Here is a 16,680-nt window from a genome sequence, read left to right on the forward strand (position 1 = left end):
TAAGGTTCGAATTCGTGAACCTAGTATTAATATTTTTGAAGACTTTCATCGAAGGTCAACCCTCCTGTGATTGTAAGGATGTCAGACATTATGTATTTATTTTTAGCATTGGAGGAAGTTACCGATGCCACGACCAGATATGAGATTGTTTAACTGGGTTTGGTTGTTGGGCTTTCTGCGTTTAACACTAAGCTGTCGATTGAGCTTGCTGCGTTGGTCAATGTGTTTTCGAGTGCGGGTCACTTTGTCAACGACATGGTTGACGACTTCCACCTACCAATCCTATCATGGTTGCATTGGTGGCAGTGTTCATAGGCCTGCTTTTCAATGTCTTGGCAGCAGAGGAGGTGAACATGCGACCAGCGATACTGGCGATAGTGTCAAAAAAACTTCTACCACCGTATGCATACTTTCGAGCTAAACCTTTCTTAATTGAGGATATTACGATGGAGTTGCTTATATTCCTTGATGCTGATGTGTTCACCTTTCTTTATGGCATCGAGAATCGCCATAATCGCGTTGCGCACACAATTGTTTCCAGCACGGTATGCAGTGTTGCACAGGTCCAAGCGATAGATGAGCTGGTCAAAGTCGGAGGGTGGAAACACGGTTTGAAGTCTGCTACAATGCTTATCTTGCTTTAGTTGTGAGACACAATCTTCGTCCACTTTTAGATCTTTATCGCCTTAGGGTTTTCGAGAGGGTTACTGTGAAAGTACTTTTATTCGTTGGGAACCAATTTTCGTGGTTTTCGTGGATGACTCTATCCACGAATTTAAGAGTCCAACGAAATAAAACAACCATTGTCTAAATCAAGACAAGAAAGATCCCCATTTAGGTTTGACTACTGATATGATCTAAAGAGTGTATTGAATAACGACAAATCGGAGAATACTTTAATAGCAGTCACAGAACTACACCTGCCTGGAAGATTATACTCATTTAATCTTTAATAACCTAAACTGTACAACTTTTGATCTTTTAATTCTCATAAAAAGTATTTTTAATGATGAAAGTAAGATTTCCGGTATTGATATGCTAGTATGATAAAATGTTCATTTTATATCCTCATAGTTTTCGTACACATGGGAAATAACATTTTCATGCTGGGCTTGATTATGATAAAAAAACATTTGACAATTTAAGATACGTTTATAGCATTTGTTTATGTTGCTGTTTTCTTTAGGTGACATGTTTATGGCCTAATTAACACCTTTCATGGTCTTTAATCTGTTGATCACGTTATCTTGGGTTAATTAGTGTTGTCACTAGGATCTACACTGGCCGGTCAATGTTTACTTTGCAATTTCCTTCAATCCCGACTATTTGTAACTTTCGTGTCTAAAGGCTTTAATTTTTTCAATTTTTTTTTTCAAGAAAACTAAAATCCACGAATATGTAAATATTGCTCAAAGCACGAAAATTGATACCCACGAATTAAAGTACTTTCACAGTAATTGCCTTGATACATGGCAGCGGAACTGTTCAGGATCTCTGCATAGTCGACAAAGTCTTAAAAACTTCGGGCTCGAAAAAATCTGGTTTCTTTTTCACCATGAGTTCCCAGAGGTTAATGGTTCCTTTGTACCTCACTCCATCCACGAACATATCATCGCCGTCAGAAGTAACTAGTTAGCTTCCGATGAAGATACCATCTTTTTCAGTTCGAGATCTAAAGGTGTGGTCAGCGAAGGATTGTTACTGATCTGCAAATACTGCTGTACTCGAAGTCCGAGGATGGTGTCTATTAGTGGTGCAATGGGTAGTGGGTAGTCAAACTTGGGCGGTGGAGGATGGAGGGCTGTCACTGCTGCAGGAAGGTAAACGATCGTTTAGGTGATCGGTGAAGCTGCACTCGCTGAGCCACAGGCTTAACACCTTGGAAAGGTCCCGGTTGAGTCCAATCTTCTCGAGGCGATGCTGCATGTTACTGGCTTGAATCTTCCGCTTGATCTCTTGCAACTCCCTGGCGAGCGCCTCACACTGTTTATGGTCTGTAATCTTTATAAACGTTCATTTATTTAAAGCGTTGACGTGAACCTTCCTAAGTGAAGGTTTGAGTACCTGTAAGCGTTTGTTTGAACGCCCCTAAGCGTTGGTTTGAACAGTTGTACCTTTCCTGAAACTATAGGCATATATCTATCAAAAGGTTAAAAAAAACACACGTGCATTTTTGCTCGTTTTTCCATAAATTGAATTGAAAAGGTCGAGCGATAAATTTTTGTTGATAAACACTACAATAATTTATGGACCTATGGGTGGTATGGATAGAAAAATACGGACTGTCAAACAGATAAATTCCATATAAAACATGCTAAAAACAATCTAAATGTTCATATAATCCCATTAAGGAGGCTATATTATTCTTCAATTATCTAAAAATCTATTTCATTGTACAAAAACTTTCGTATTTAAAAAATTCACTATGGCCATAATGTGACACTAAACTTCTAATTGCCTTGTGGTTGACGAAACACTTTTTGTTGGTTTTCAGAACTTCCTTGCTATAAACGTGGTTCAAGCACATGTAGCCTTCGATCATCAGTAAGTTGAGTTCTCTCTCTCGCTGTTCACCAACGTTTGAAATGAGCAGCGGGTATACTTCACTATCATCTATTCTAAATACATTATCCGCCAGGGTGGAATTGGCCTTCTGAAATTAATTAATATCCTTAAGGCTTACCAGATTGAGCTCTGTGTAACCCTGTCCGTTTGTTTTGGGTCTACCTGCAAGGCCGTAAGTATGGCCCACTTGAAACACTCCTCGTCGTTATGTTTCACATTGATTACAGCCTTCTTGGATTTGCTCCACGCCGGCTAATCAATGTACTGTGACCTACCCAGCGGTCGTTGGTAATATTGACTTGAAATTTTACAATTTAAAATACAAACAAACAAAATAAAATCAATTTGTTTCACCCAAAACCAATATCCACGATTAAATGGTTTTTAGACCCAGCTTTTGATCTTTCGATCCTATCGTCCATATCAAAATATATAAAATTCGTGGTAATCATACCCGGTGCACCTGGTTTTTTCATCCCATAGCTTACAATTTGTCGAGCTCAATCGGTCTCTTTCTTTGTCAAGACGGTGGTCAGCTGTTTCTTTAATCTCTCACAACCCCAAGTGGGGATAGTTGCCCCCTTCCAACATGAGGTTATAATGTCTGCCTACCTATTAACTAAATGTCTACTTAGTAATACAAAGATTGAGAGATAAGAAGGCTATCACCATTGCCCTGTGCCCTTTGTCCTAAAATTCTGATAATTTTTAGCTGAAAAGTGACAATATAAGCCCTCCATATATATCGAATATGACGTTTTTCTGGAAAATCCATCTAATACAATCTTTATATATACAGAGTCAATGATTTGGTTGAATTTTATGGACATTGAAAGACCCGGGGGGTCTCACCCTCATTTAAGCGGTCTCAGGTAGCTTTTCACTAAATATTTTGAATATCCAACTGGCACTTTGGGCGCTCCGAAAACATAAAAGACAGGAAGTCTACTCAAATTCCTTTTAGTCACGTTTGTATCTACCTATTGACTAAATGTCTGTCAAATATTAGAAAGATTGAGAGATCAGGGGGCTCTCACCATTACCCTGTGCCCTTTGTCCTAAAATTTTGACATTTTTCGACTGAAAAGTGACAATCTTAGCCCTCCGTAGATATAGAAGATGACGTTATTCTGGTAAATCTATCTAATACAACCTTTATATATACAGAGTCAATGATTTGGTTGAATTTTATGGACATTGAAAGACCCGGGGGGTCTCAACCTCATTTAAGCGGTCTCGGGTAGGTTTTCGCTACATATTTTGAATATCCAACTGGCACTTTGGGCGCTCCGTAAACATAGAAGACAGGAAGTGTACCCAAATTCCTTTTAGTCACGTTTGTATCTACCTATTGACTAAATGTCTGTCAAATATTAGAAAGATTGAGAGATCAGGGGGCTCTCACCATTACCCTGTGCCCTTTGTCCTAAAATTTTGACATTTTTCGACTGAAAAGTGACAATCTTAGCCCTCCGTAGATATAGAAGATGACGTTATTCTGGTAAATCTATCTAATACAACCTTTATATATACAGAGTCAATGATTTGGTTGAATTTTATGGACATTGAAAGACCCGGGGGGTCTCAACCTCATTTAAGCGGTCTCGGGTAGGTTTTCGCTACATATTTTGAATATCCAACTGGCACTTTGGGCGCTCCGTAAACATAGAAGACAGGAAGTGTACCCAAATTCCTTTTAGTCACGTTTGTATCTACCTATTGACTAAATGTCTGTCAAATATTAGAAAGATTGAGAGATCAGGGGGCTCTCACCATTACCCTGTGCCCTTTGTCCTAAAATTTTGACATTTTTCGACTGAAAAGTGACAATCTTAGCCCTCCGTAGATATAGAAGATGACGTTATTCTGGTAAATCTATCTAATACAACCTTTATATATACAGAGTCAATGATTTGGTTGAATTTTATGGACATTGAAAGACCCGGGGGGTCTCAACCTCATTTAAGCGGTCTCGGGTAGGTTTTCGCTACATATTTTGAATATCCAACTGGCACTTTGGGCGCTCCGTAAACATAGAAGACAGGAAGTGTACCCAAATTCCTTTTAGTCACGTTTGTATCTACCTATTGACTAAATGTCTGTCAAATATTAGAAAGATTGAGAGATCAGGGGGCTCTCACCATTACCCTGTGCCCTTTGTCCTAAAATTTTGACATTTTTCGACTGAAAAGTGACAATCTTAGCCCTCCGTAGATATAGAAGATGACGTTATTCTGGTAAATCTATCTAATACAACCTTTATATATACAGAGTCAATGATTTGGTTGAATTTTATGGACATTGAAAGACCCGGGGGGTCTCAACCTCATTTAAGCGGTCTCGGGTAGGTTTTCGCTACATATTTTGAATATCCAACTGGCACTTTGGGCGCTCCGTAAACATAGAAGACAGGAAGTGTACCCAAATTCCTTTTAGTCACGTTTGTATCTACCTATTGACTAAATGTCTGTCAAATATTAGAAAGATTGAGAGATCAGGGGGCTCTCACCATTACCCTGTGCCCTTTGTCCTAAAATTTTGACATTTTTCGACTGAAAAGTGACAATCTTAGCCCTCCGTAGATATAGAAGATGACGTTATTCTGGTAAATCTATCTAATACAACCTTTATATATACAGAGTCAATGATTTGGTTGAATTTTATGGACATTGAAAGACCCGGGGGGTCTCAACCTCATTTAAGCGGTCTCGGGTAGGTTTTCGCTACATATTTTGAATATCCAACTGGCACTTTGGGCGCTCCGTAAACATAGAAGACAGGAAGTGTACCCAAATTCCTTTTAGTCACGTTTGTATCTACCTATTGACTAAATGTCTGTCAAATATTAGAAAGATTGAGAGATCAGGGGGCTCTCACCATTACCCTGTGCCCTTTGTCCTAAAATTTTGACATTTTTCGACTGAAAAGTGACAATCTTAGCCCTCCGTAGATATAGAAGATGACGTTATTCTGGTAAATCTATCTAATACAACCTTTATATATACAGAGTCAATGATTTGGTTGAATTTTATGGACATTGAAAGACCCGGGGGGTCTCAACCTCATTTAAGCGGTCTCGGGTAGGTTTTCGCTACATATTTTGAATATCCAACTGGCACTTTGGGCGCTCCGTAAACATAGAAGACAGGAAGTGTACCCAAATTCCTTTTAGTCACGTTTGTATCTACCTATTGACTAAATGTCTGTCAAATATTAGAAAGATTGAGAGATCAGGGGGCTCTCACCATTACCCTGTGCCCTTTGTCCTAAAATTTTGACATTTTTCGACTGAAAAGTGACAATCTTAGCCCTCCGTAGATATAGAAGATGACGTTATTCTGGTAAATCTATCTAATACAACCTTTATATATACAGAGTCAATGATTTGGTTGAATTTTATGGACATTGAAAGACCCGGGGGGTCTCAACCTCATTTAAGCGGTCTCGGGTAGGTTTTCGCTACATATTTTGAATATCCAACTGGCACTTTGGGCGCTCCGTAAACATAGAAGACAGGAAGTGTACCCAAATTCCTTTTAGTCACGTTTGTATCTACCTATTGACTAAATGTCTGTCAAATATTAGAAAGATTGAGAGATCAGGGGGCTCTCACCATTACCCTGTGCCCTTTGTCCTAAAATTTTGACATTTTTCGACTGAAAAGTGACAATCTTAGCCCTCCGTAGATATAGAAGATGACGTTATTCTGGTAAATCTATCTAATACAACCTTTATATATACAGAGTCAATGATTTGGTTGAATTTTATGGACATTGAAAGACCCGGGGGGTCTCAACCTCATTTAAGCGGTCTCGGGTAGGTTTTCGCTACATATTTTGAATATCCAACTGGCACTTTGGGCGCTCCGTAAACATAGAAGACAGGAAGTGTACCCAAATTCCTTTTAGTCACGTTTGTATCTACCTATTGACTAAATGTCTGTCAAATATTAGAAAGATTGAGAGATCAGGGGGCTCTCACCATTACCCTGTGCCCTTTGTCCTAAAATTTTGACATTTTTCGACTGAAAAGTGACAATCTTAGCCCTCCGTAGATATAGAAGATGACGTTATTCTGGTAAATCTATCTAATACAACCTTTATATATACAGAGTCAATGATTTGGTTGAATTTTATGGACATTGAAAGACCCGGGGGGTCTCAACCTCATTTAAGCGGTCTCGGGTAGGTTTTCGCTACATATTTTGAATATCCAACTGGCACTTTGGGCGCTCCGTAAACATAGAAGACAGGAAGTGTACCCAAATTCCTTTTAGTCACGTTTGTATCTACCTATTGACTAAATGTCTGTCAAATATTAGAAAGATTGAGAGATCAGGGGGCTCTCACCATTACCCTGTGCCCTTTGTCCTAAAATTTTGACATTTTTCGACTGAAAAGTGACAATCTTAGCCCTCCGTAGATATAGAAGATGACGTTATTCTGGTAAATCTATCTAATACAACCTTTATATATACAGAGTCAATGATTTGGTTGAATTTTATGGACATTGAAAGACCCGGGGGGTCTCAACCTCATTTAAGCGGTCTCGGGTAGGTTTTCGCTACATATTTTGAATATCCAACTGGCACTTTGGGCGCTCCGTAAACATAGAAGACAGGAAGTGTACCCAAATTCCTTTTAGTCACGTTTGTATCTACCTATTGACTAAATGTCTGTCAAATATTAGAAAGATTGAGAGATCAGGGGGCTCTCACCATTACCCTGTGCCCTTTGTCCTAAAATTTTGACATTTTTCGACTGAAAAGTGACAATCTTAGCCCTCCGTAGATATAGAAGATGACGTTATTCTGGTAAATCTATCTAATACAACCTTTATATATACAGAGTCAATGATTTGGTTGAATTTTATGGACATTGAAAGACCCGGGGGGTCTCAACCTCATTTAAGCGGTCTCGGGTAGGTTTTCGCTACATATTTTGAATATCCAACTGGCACTTTGGGCGCTCCGTAAACATAGAAGACAGGAAGTGTACCCAAATTCCTTTTAGTCACGTTTGTATCTACCTATTGACTAAATGTCTGTCAAATATTAGAAAGATTGAGAGATCAGGGGGCTCTCACCATTACCCTGTGCCCTTTGTCCTAAAATTTTGACATTTTTCGACTGAAAAGTGACAATCTTAGCCCTCCGTAGATATAGAAGATGACGTTATTCTGGTAAATCTATCTAATACAACCTTTATATATACAGAGTCAATGATTTGGTTGAATTTTATGGACATTGAAAGACCCGGGGGGTCTCAACCTCATTTAAGCGGTCTCGGGTAGGTTTTCGCTACATATTTTGAATATCCAACTGGCACTTTGGGCGCTCCGTAAACATAGAAGACAGGAAGTGTACCCAAATTCCTTTTAGTCACGTTTGTATCTACCTATTGACTAAATGTCTGTCAAATATTAGAAAGATTGAGAGATCAGGGGGCTCTCACCATTACCCTGTGCCCTTTGTCCTAAAATTTTGACATTTTTCGACTGAAAAGTGACAATCTTAGCCCTCCGTAGATATAGAAGATGACGTTATTCTGGTAAATCTATCTAATACAACCTTTATATATACAGAGTCAATGATTTGGTTGAATTTTATGGACATTGAAAGACCCGGGGGGTCTCAACCTCATTTAAGCGGTCTCGGGTAGGTTTTCGCTACATATTTTGAATATCCAACTGGCACTTTGGGCGCTCCGTAAACATAGAAGACAGGAAGTGTACCCAAATTCCTTTTAGTCACGTTTGTATCTACCTATTGACTAAATGTCTGTCAAATATTAGAAAGATTGAGAGATCAGGGGGCTCTCACCATTACCCTGTGCCCTTTGTCCTAAAATTTTGACATTTTTCGACTGAAAAGTGACAATCTTAGCCCTCCGTAGATATAGAAGATGACGTTATTCTGGTAAATCTATCTAATACAACCTTTATATATACAGAGTCAATGATTTGGTTGAATTTTATGGACATTGAAAGACCCGGGGGGTCTCAACCTCATTTAAGCGGTCTCGGGTAGGTTTTCGCTACATATTTTGAATATCCAACTGGCACTTTGGGCGCTCCGTAAACATAGAAGACAGGAAGTGTACCCAAATTCCTTTTAGTCACGTTTGTATCTACCTATTGACTAAATGTCTGTCAAATATTAGAAAGATTGAGAGATCAGGGGGCTCTCACCATTACCCTGTGCCCTTTGTCCTAAAATTTTGACATTTTTCGACTGAAAAGTGACAATCTTAGCCCTCCGTAGATATAGAAGATGACGTTATTCTGGTAAATCTATCTAATACAACCTTTATATATACAGAGTCAATGATTTGGTTGAATTTTATGGACATTGAAAGACCCGGGGGGTCTCAACCTCATTTAAGCGGTCTCGGGTAGGTTTTCGCTACATATTTTGAATATCCAACTGGCACTTTGGGCGCTCCGTAAACATAGAAGACAGGAAGTGTACCCAAATTCCTTTTAGTCACGTTTGTATCTACCTATTGACTAAATGTCTGTCAAATATTAGAAAGATTGAGAGATCAGGGGGCTCTCACCATTACCCTGTGCCCTTTGTCCTAAAATTTTGACATTTTTCGACTGAAAAGTGACAATCTTAGCCCTCCGTAGATATAGAAGATGACGTTATTCTGGTAAATCTATCTAATACAACCTTTATATATACAGAGTCAATGATTTGGTTGAATTTTATGGACATTGAAAGACCCGGGGGGTCTCAACCTCATTTAAGCGGTCTCGGGTAGGTTTTCGCTACATATTTTGAATATCCAACTGGCACTTTGGGCGCTCCGTAAACATAGAAGACAGGAAGTGTACCCAAATTCCTTTTAGTCACGTTTGTATCTACCTATTGACTAAATGTCTGTCAAATATTAGAAAGATTGAGAGATCAGGGGGCTCTCACCATTACCCTGTGCCCTTTGTCCTAAAATTTTGACATTTTTCGACTGAAAAGTGACAATCTTAGCCCTCCGTAGATATAGAAGATGACGTTATTCTGGTAAATCTATCTAATACAACCTTTATATATACAGAGTCAATGATTTGGTTGAATTTTATGGACATTGAAAGACCCGGGGGGTCTCAACCTCATTTAAGCGGTCTCGGGTAGGTTTTCGCTACATATTTTGAATATCCAACTGGCACTTTGGGCGCTCCGTAAACATAGAAGACAGGAAGTGTACCCAAATTCCTTTTAGTCACGTTTGTATCTACCTATTGACTAAATGTCTGTCAAATATTAGAAAGATTGAGAGATCAGGGGGCTCTCACCATTACCCTGTGCCCTTTGTCCTAAAATTTTGACATTTTTCGACTGAAAAGTGACAATCTTAGCCCTCCGTAGATATAGAAGATGACGTTATTCTGGTAAATCTATCTAATACAACCTTTATATATACAGAGTCAATGATTTGGTTGAATTTTATGGACATTGAAAGACCCGGGGGGTCTCAACCTCATTTAAGCGGTCTCGGGTAGGTTTTCGCTACATATTTTGAATATCCAACTGGCACTTTGGGCGCTCCGTAAACATAGAAGACAGGAAGTGTACCCAAATTCCTTTTAGTCACGTTTGTATCTACCTATTGACTAAATGTCTGTCAAATATTAGAAAGATTGAGAGATCAGGGGGCTCTCACCATTACCCTGTGCCCTTTGTCCTAAAATTTTGACATTTTTCGACTGAAAAGTGACAATCTTAGCCCTCCGTAGATATAGAAGATGACGTTATTCTGGTAAATCTATCTAATACAACCTTTATATATACAGAGTCAATGATTTGGTTGAATTTTATGGACATTGAAAGACCCGGGGGGTCTCAACCTCATTTAAGCGGTCTCGGGTAGGTTTTCGCTACATATTTTGAATATCCAACTGGCACTTTGGGCGCTCCGTAAACATAGAAGACAGGAAGTGTACCCAAATTCCTTTTAGTCACGTTTGTATCTACCTATTGACTAAATGTCTGTCAAATATTAGAAAGATTGAGAGATCAGGGGGCTCTCACCATTACCCTGTGCCCTTTGTCCTAAAATTTTGACATTTTTCGACTGAAAAGTGACAATCTTAGCCCTCCGTAGATATAGAAGATGACGTTATTCTGGTAAATCTATCTAATACAACCTTTATATATACAGAGTCAATGATTTGGTTGAATTTTATGGACATTGAAAGACCCGGGGGGTCTCAACCTCATTTAAGCGGTCTCGGGTAGGTTTTCGCTACATATTTTGAATATCCAACTGGCACTTTGGGCGCTCCGTAAACATAGAAGACAGGAAGTGTACCCAAATTCCTTTTAGTCACGTTTGTATCTACCTATTGACTAAATGTCTGTCAAATATTAGAAAGATTGAGAGATCAGGGGGCTCTCACCATTACCCTGTGCCCTTTGTCCTAAAATTTTGACATTTTTCGACTGAAAAGTGACAATCTTAGCCCTCCGTAGATATAGAAGATGACGTTATTCTGGTAAATCTATCTAATACAACCTTTATATATACAGAGTCAATGATTTGGTTGAATTTTATGGACATTGAAAGACCCGGGGGGTCTCAACCTCATTTAAGCGGTCTCGGGTAGGTTTTCGCTACATATTTTGAATATCCAACTGGCACTTTGGGCGCTCCGTAAACATAGAAGACAGGAAGTGTACCCAAATTCCTTTTAGTCACGTTTGTATCTACCTATTGACTAAATGTCTGTCAAATATTAGAAAGATTGAGAGATCAGGGGGCTCTCACCATTACCCTGTGCCCTTTGTCCTAAAATTTTGACATTTTTCGACTGAAAAGTGACAATCTTAGCCCTCCGTAGATATAGAAGATGACGTTATTCTGGTAAATCTATCTAATACAACCTTTATATATACAGAGTCAATGATTTGGTTGAATTTTATGGACATTGAAAGACCCGGGGGGTCTCAACCTCATTTAAGCGGTCTCGGGTAGGTTTTCGCTACATATTTTGAATATCCAACTGGCACTTTGGGCGCTCCGTAAACATAGAAGACAGGAAGTGTACCCAAATTCCTTTTAGTCACGTTTGTATCTACCTATTGACTAAATGTCTGTCAAATATTAGAAAGATTGAGAGATCAGGGGGCTCTCACCATTACCCTGTGCCCTTTGTCCTAAAATTTTGACATTTTTCGACTGAAAAGTGACAATCTTAGCCCTCCGTAGATATAGAAGATGACGTTATTCTGGTAAATCTATCTAATACAACCTTTATATATACAGAGTCAATGATTTGGTTGAATTTTATGGACATTGAAAGACCCGGGGGGTCTCAACCTCATTTAAGCGGTCTCGGGTAGGTTTTCGCTACATATTTTGAATATCCAACTGGCACTTTGGGCGCTCCGTAAACATAGAAGACAGGAAGTGTACCCAAATTCCTTTTAGTCACGTTTGTATCTACCTATTGACTAAATGTCTGTCAAATATTAGAAAGATTGAGAGATCAGGGGGCTCTCACCATTACCCTGTGCCCTTTGTCCTAAAATTTTGACATTTTTCGACTGAAAAGTGACAATCTTAGCCCTCCGTAGATATAGAAGATGACGTTATTCTGGTAAATCTATCTAATACAACCTTTATATATACAGAGTCAATGATTTGGTTGAATTTTATGGACATTGAAAGACCCGGGGGGTCTCAACCTCATTTAAGCGGTCTCGGGTAGGTTTTCGCTACATATTTTGAATATCCAACTGGCACTTTGGGCGCTCCGTAAACATAGAAGACAGGAAGTGTACCCAAATTCCTTTTAGTCACGTTTGTATCTACCTATTGACTAAATGTCTGTCAAATATTAGAAAGATTGAGAGATCAGGGGGCTCTCACCATTACCCTGTGCCCTTTGTCCTAAAATTTTGACATTTTTCGACTGAAAAGTGACAATCTTAGCCCTCCGTAGATATAGAAGATGACGTTATTCTGGTAAATCTATCTAATACAACCTTTATATATACAGAGTCAATGATTTGGTTGAATTTTATGGACATTGAAAGACCCGGGGGGTCTCAACCTCATTTAAGCGGTCTCGGGTAGGTTTTCGCTACATATTTTGAATATCCAACTGGCACTTTGGGCGCTCCGTAAACATAGAAGACAGGAAGTGTACCCAAATTCCTTTTAGTCACGTTTGTATCTACCTATTGACTAAATGTCTGTCAAATATTAGAAAGATTGAGAGATCAGGGGGCTCTCACCATTACCCTGTGCCCTTTGTCCTAAAATTTTGACATTTTTCGACTGAAAAGTGACAATCTTAGCCCTCCGTAGATATAGAAGATGACGTTATTCTGGTAAATCTATCTAATACAACCTTTATATATACAGAGTCAATGATTTGGTTGAATTTTATGGACATTGAAAGACCCGGGGGGTCTCAACCTCATTTAAGCGGTCTCGGGTAGGTTTTCGCTACATATTTTGAATATCCAACTGGCACTTTGGGCGCTCCGTAAACATAGAAGACAGGAAGTGTACCCAAATTCCTTTTAGTCACGTTTGTATCTACCTATTGACTAAATGTCTGTCAAATATTAGAAAGATTGAGAGATCAGGGGGCTCTCACCATTACCCTGTGCCCTTTGTCCTAAAATTTTGACATTTTTCGACTGAAAAGTGACAATCTTAGCCCTCCGTAGATATAGAAGATGACGTTATTCTGGTAAATCTATCTAATACAACCTTTATATATACAGAGTCAATGATTTGGTTGAATTTTATGGACATTGAAAGACCCGGGGGGTCTCAACCTCATTTAAGCGGTCTCGGGTAGGTTTTCGCTACATATTTTGAATATCCAACTGGCACTTTGGGCGCTCCGTAAACATAGAAGACAGGAAGTGTACCCAAATTCCTTTTAGTCACGTTTGTATCTACCTATTGACTAAATGTCTGTCAAATATTAGAAAGATTGAGAGATCAGGGGGCTCTCACCATTACCCTGTGCCCTTTGTCCTAAAATTTTGACATTTTTCGACTGAAAAGTGACAATCTTAGCCCTCCGTAGATATAGAAGATGACGTTATTCTGGTAAATCTATCTAATACAACCTTTATATATACAGAGTCAATGATTTGGTTGAATTTTATGGACATTGAAAGACCCGGGGGGTCTCAACCTCATTTAAGCGGTCTCGGGTAGGTTTTCGCTACATATTTTGAATATCCAACTGGCACTTTGGGCGCTCCGTAAACATAGAAGACAGGAAGTGTACCCAAATTCCTTTTAGTCACGTTTGTATCTACCTATTGACTAAATGTCTGTCAAATATTAGAAAGATTGAGAGATCAGGGGGCTCTCACCATTACCCTGTGCCCTTTGTCCTAAAATTTTGACATTTTTCGACTGAAAAGTGACAATCTTAGCCCTCCGTAGATATAGAAGATGACGTTATTCTGGTAAATCTATCTAATACAACCTTTATATATACAGAGTCAATGATTTGGTTGAATTTTATGGACATTGAAAGACCCGGGGGGTCTCAACCTCATTTAAGCGGTCTCGGGTAGGTTTTCGCTACATATTTTGAATATCCAACTGGCACTTTGGGCGCTCCGTAAACATAGAAGACAGGAAGTGTACCCAAATTCCTTTTAGTCACGTTTGTATCTACCTATTGACTAAATGTCTGTCAAATATTAGAAAGATTGAGAGATCAGGGGGCTCTCACCATTACCCTGTGCCCTTTGTCCTAAAATTTTGACATTTTTCGACTGAAAAGTGACAATCTTAGCCCTCCGTAGATATAGAAGATGACGTTATTCTGGTAAATCTATCTAATACAACCTTTATATATACAGAGTCAATGATTTGGTTGAATTTTATGGACATTGAAAGACCCGGGGGGTCTCAACCTCATTTAAGCGGTCTCGGGTAGGTTTTCGCTACATATTTTGAATATCCAACTGGCACTTTGGGCGCTCCGTAAACATAGAAGACAGGAAGTGTACCCAAATTCCTTTTAGTCACGTTTGTATCTACCTATTGACTAAATGTCTGTCAAATATTAGAAAGATTGAGAGATCAGGGGGCTCTCACCATTACCCTGTGCCCTTTGTCCTAAAATTTTGACATTTTTCGACTGAAAAGTGACAATCTTAGCCCTCCGTAGATATAGAAGATGACGTTATTCTGGTAAATCTATCTAATACAACCTTTATATATACAGAGTCAATGATTTGGTTGAATTTTATGGACATTGAAAGACCCGGGGGGTCTCAACCTCATTTAAGCGGTCTCGGGTAGGTTTTCGCTACATATTTTGAATATCCAACTGGCACTTTGGGCGCTCCGTAAACATAGAAGACAGGAAGTGTACCCAAATTCCTTTTAGTCACGTTTGTATCTACCTATTGACTAAATGTCTGTCAAATATTAGAAAGATTGAGAGATCAGGGGGCTCTCACCATTACCCTGTGCCCTTTGTCCTAAAATTTTGACATTTTTCGACTGAAAAGTGACAATCTTAGCCCTCCGTAGATATAGAAGATGACGTTATTCTGGTAAATCTATCTAATACAACCTTTATATATACAGAGTCAATGATTTGGTTGAATTTTATGGACATTGAAAGACCCGGGGGGTCTCAACCTCATTTAAGCGGTCTCGGGTAGGTTTTCGCTACATATTTTGAATATCCAACTGGCACTTTGGGCGCTCCGTAAACATAGAAGACAGGAAGTGTACCCAAATTCCTTTTAGTCACGTTTGTATCTACCTATTGACTAAATGTCTGTCAAATATTAGAAAGATTGAGAGATCAGGGGGCTCTCACCATTACCCTGTGCCCTTTGTCCTAAAATTTTGACATTTTTCGACTGAAAAGTGACAATCTTAGCCCTCCGTAGATATAGAAGATGACGTTATTCTGGTAAATCTATCTAATACAACCTTTATATATACAGAGTCAATGATTTGGTTGAATTTTATGGACATTGAAAGACCCGGGGGGTCTCAACCTCATTTAAGCGGTCTCGGGTAGGTTTTCGCTACATATTTTGAATATCCAACTGGCACTTTGGGCGCTCCGTAAACATAGAAGACAGGAAGTGTACCCAAATTCCTTTTAGTCACGTTTGTATCTACCTATTGACTAAATGTCTGTCAAATATTAGAAAGATTGAGAGATCAGGGGGCTCTCACCATTACCCTGTGCCCTTTGTCCTAAAATTTTGACATTTTCGACTGAAAAGTGACAATCTTAGCCCTCCGTAGATATAGAAGATGACGTTATTCTGGTAAATCTATCTAATACAACCTTTATATATACAGAGTCAATGATTTGGTTGAATTTTATGGACATTGAAAGACCCGGGGGGTCTCAACCTCATTTAAGCGGTCTCGGGTAGGTTTTCGCTACATATTTTGAATATCCAACTGGCACTTTGGGCGCTCCGTAAACATAGAAGACAGGAAGTGTACCCAAATTCCTTTTAGTCACGTTTGTATCTACCTATTGACTAAATGTCTGTCAAATATTAGAAAGATTGAGAGATCAGGGGCTCTCACCATTACCCTGTGCCCTTTGTCCTAAAATTTTGACATTTTTCGACTGAAAAGTGACAATCTTAGCCCTCCGTAGATATAGAAGATGACGTTATTCTGGTAAATCTATCTAATACAACCTTTATATATACAGAGTCAATGATTTGGTTGAATTTTATGGACATTGAAAGACCCGGGGGTCTCAACCTCATTTAAGCGGTCTCGGGTAGGTTTTCGCTACATATTTTGAATATCCAACTGGCACTTTGGGCGCTCCGTAAACATAGAAGACAGGAAGTGTACCCAAATTCCTTTTAGTCACGTTTGTATCTACCTATTGACTAAATGTCTGTCAAATATTAGAAAGATTGAGAGATCAGGGGCTCTCACCATTACCCTGTGCCTTTGTCCTAAATTTTGACATTTTTCGACTGAAAAGTGACAATCTTAGCCCTCCGTAGATATAGAAGATGACGTTATTCTGGTAAATCTATCTAATACAACCTTTATATATACAGAGTCAATGATTTGGTTGAATTTTATGGACATTGAAAGACCCGGGGGGTCTCAACCTCATTTAAGCGGTCTCGGG

Source organism: Mytilus trossulus, chromosome 8, assembly GCF_036588685.1.
Source record: "Mytilus trossulus isolate FHL-02 chromosome 8, PNRI_Mtr1.1.1.hap1, whole genome shotgun sequence".
In the NCBI taxonomy this organism is placed as follows: domain Eukaryota; kingdom Metazoa; phylum Mollusca; class Bivalvia; order Mytilida; family Mytilidae; genus Mytilus; species Mytilus trossulus.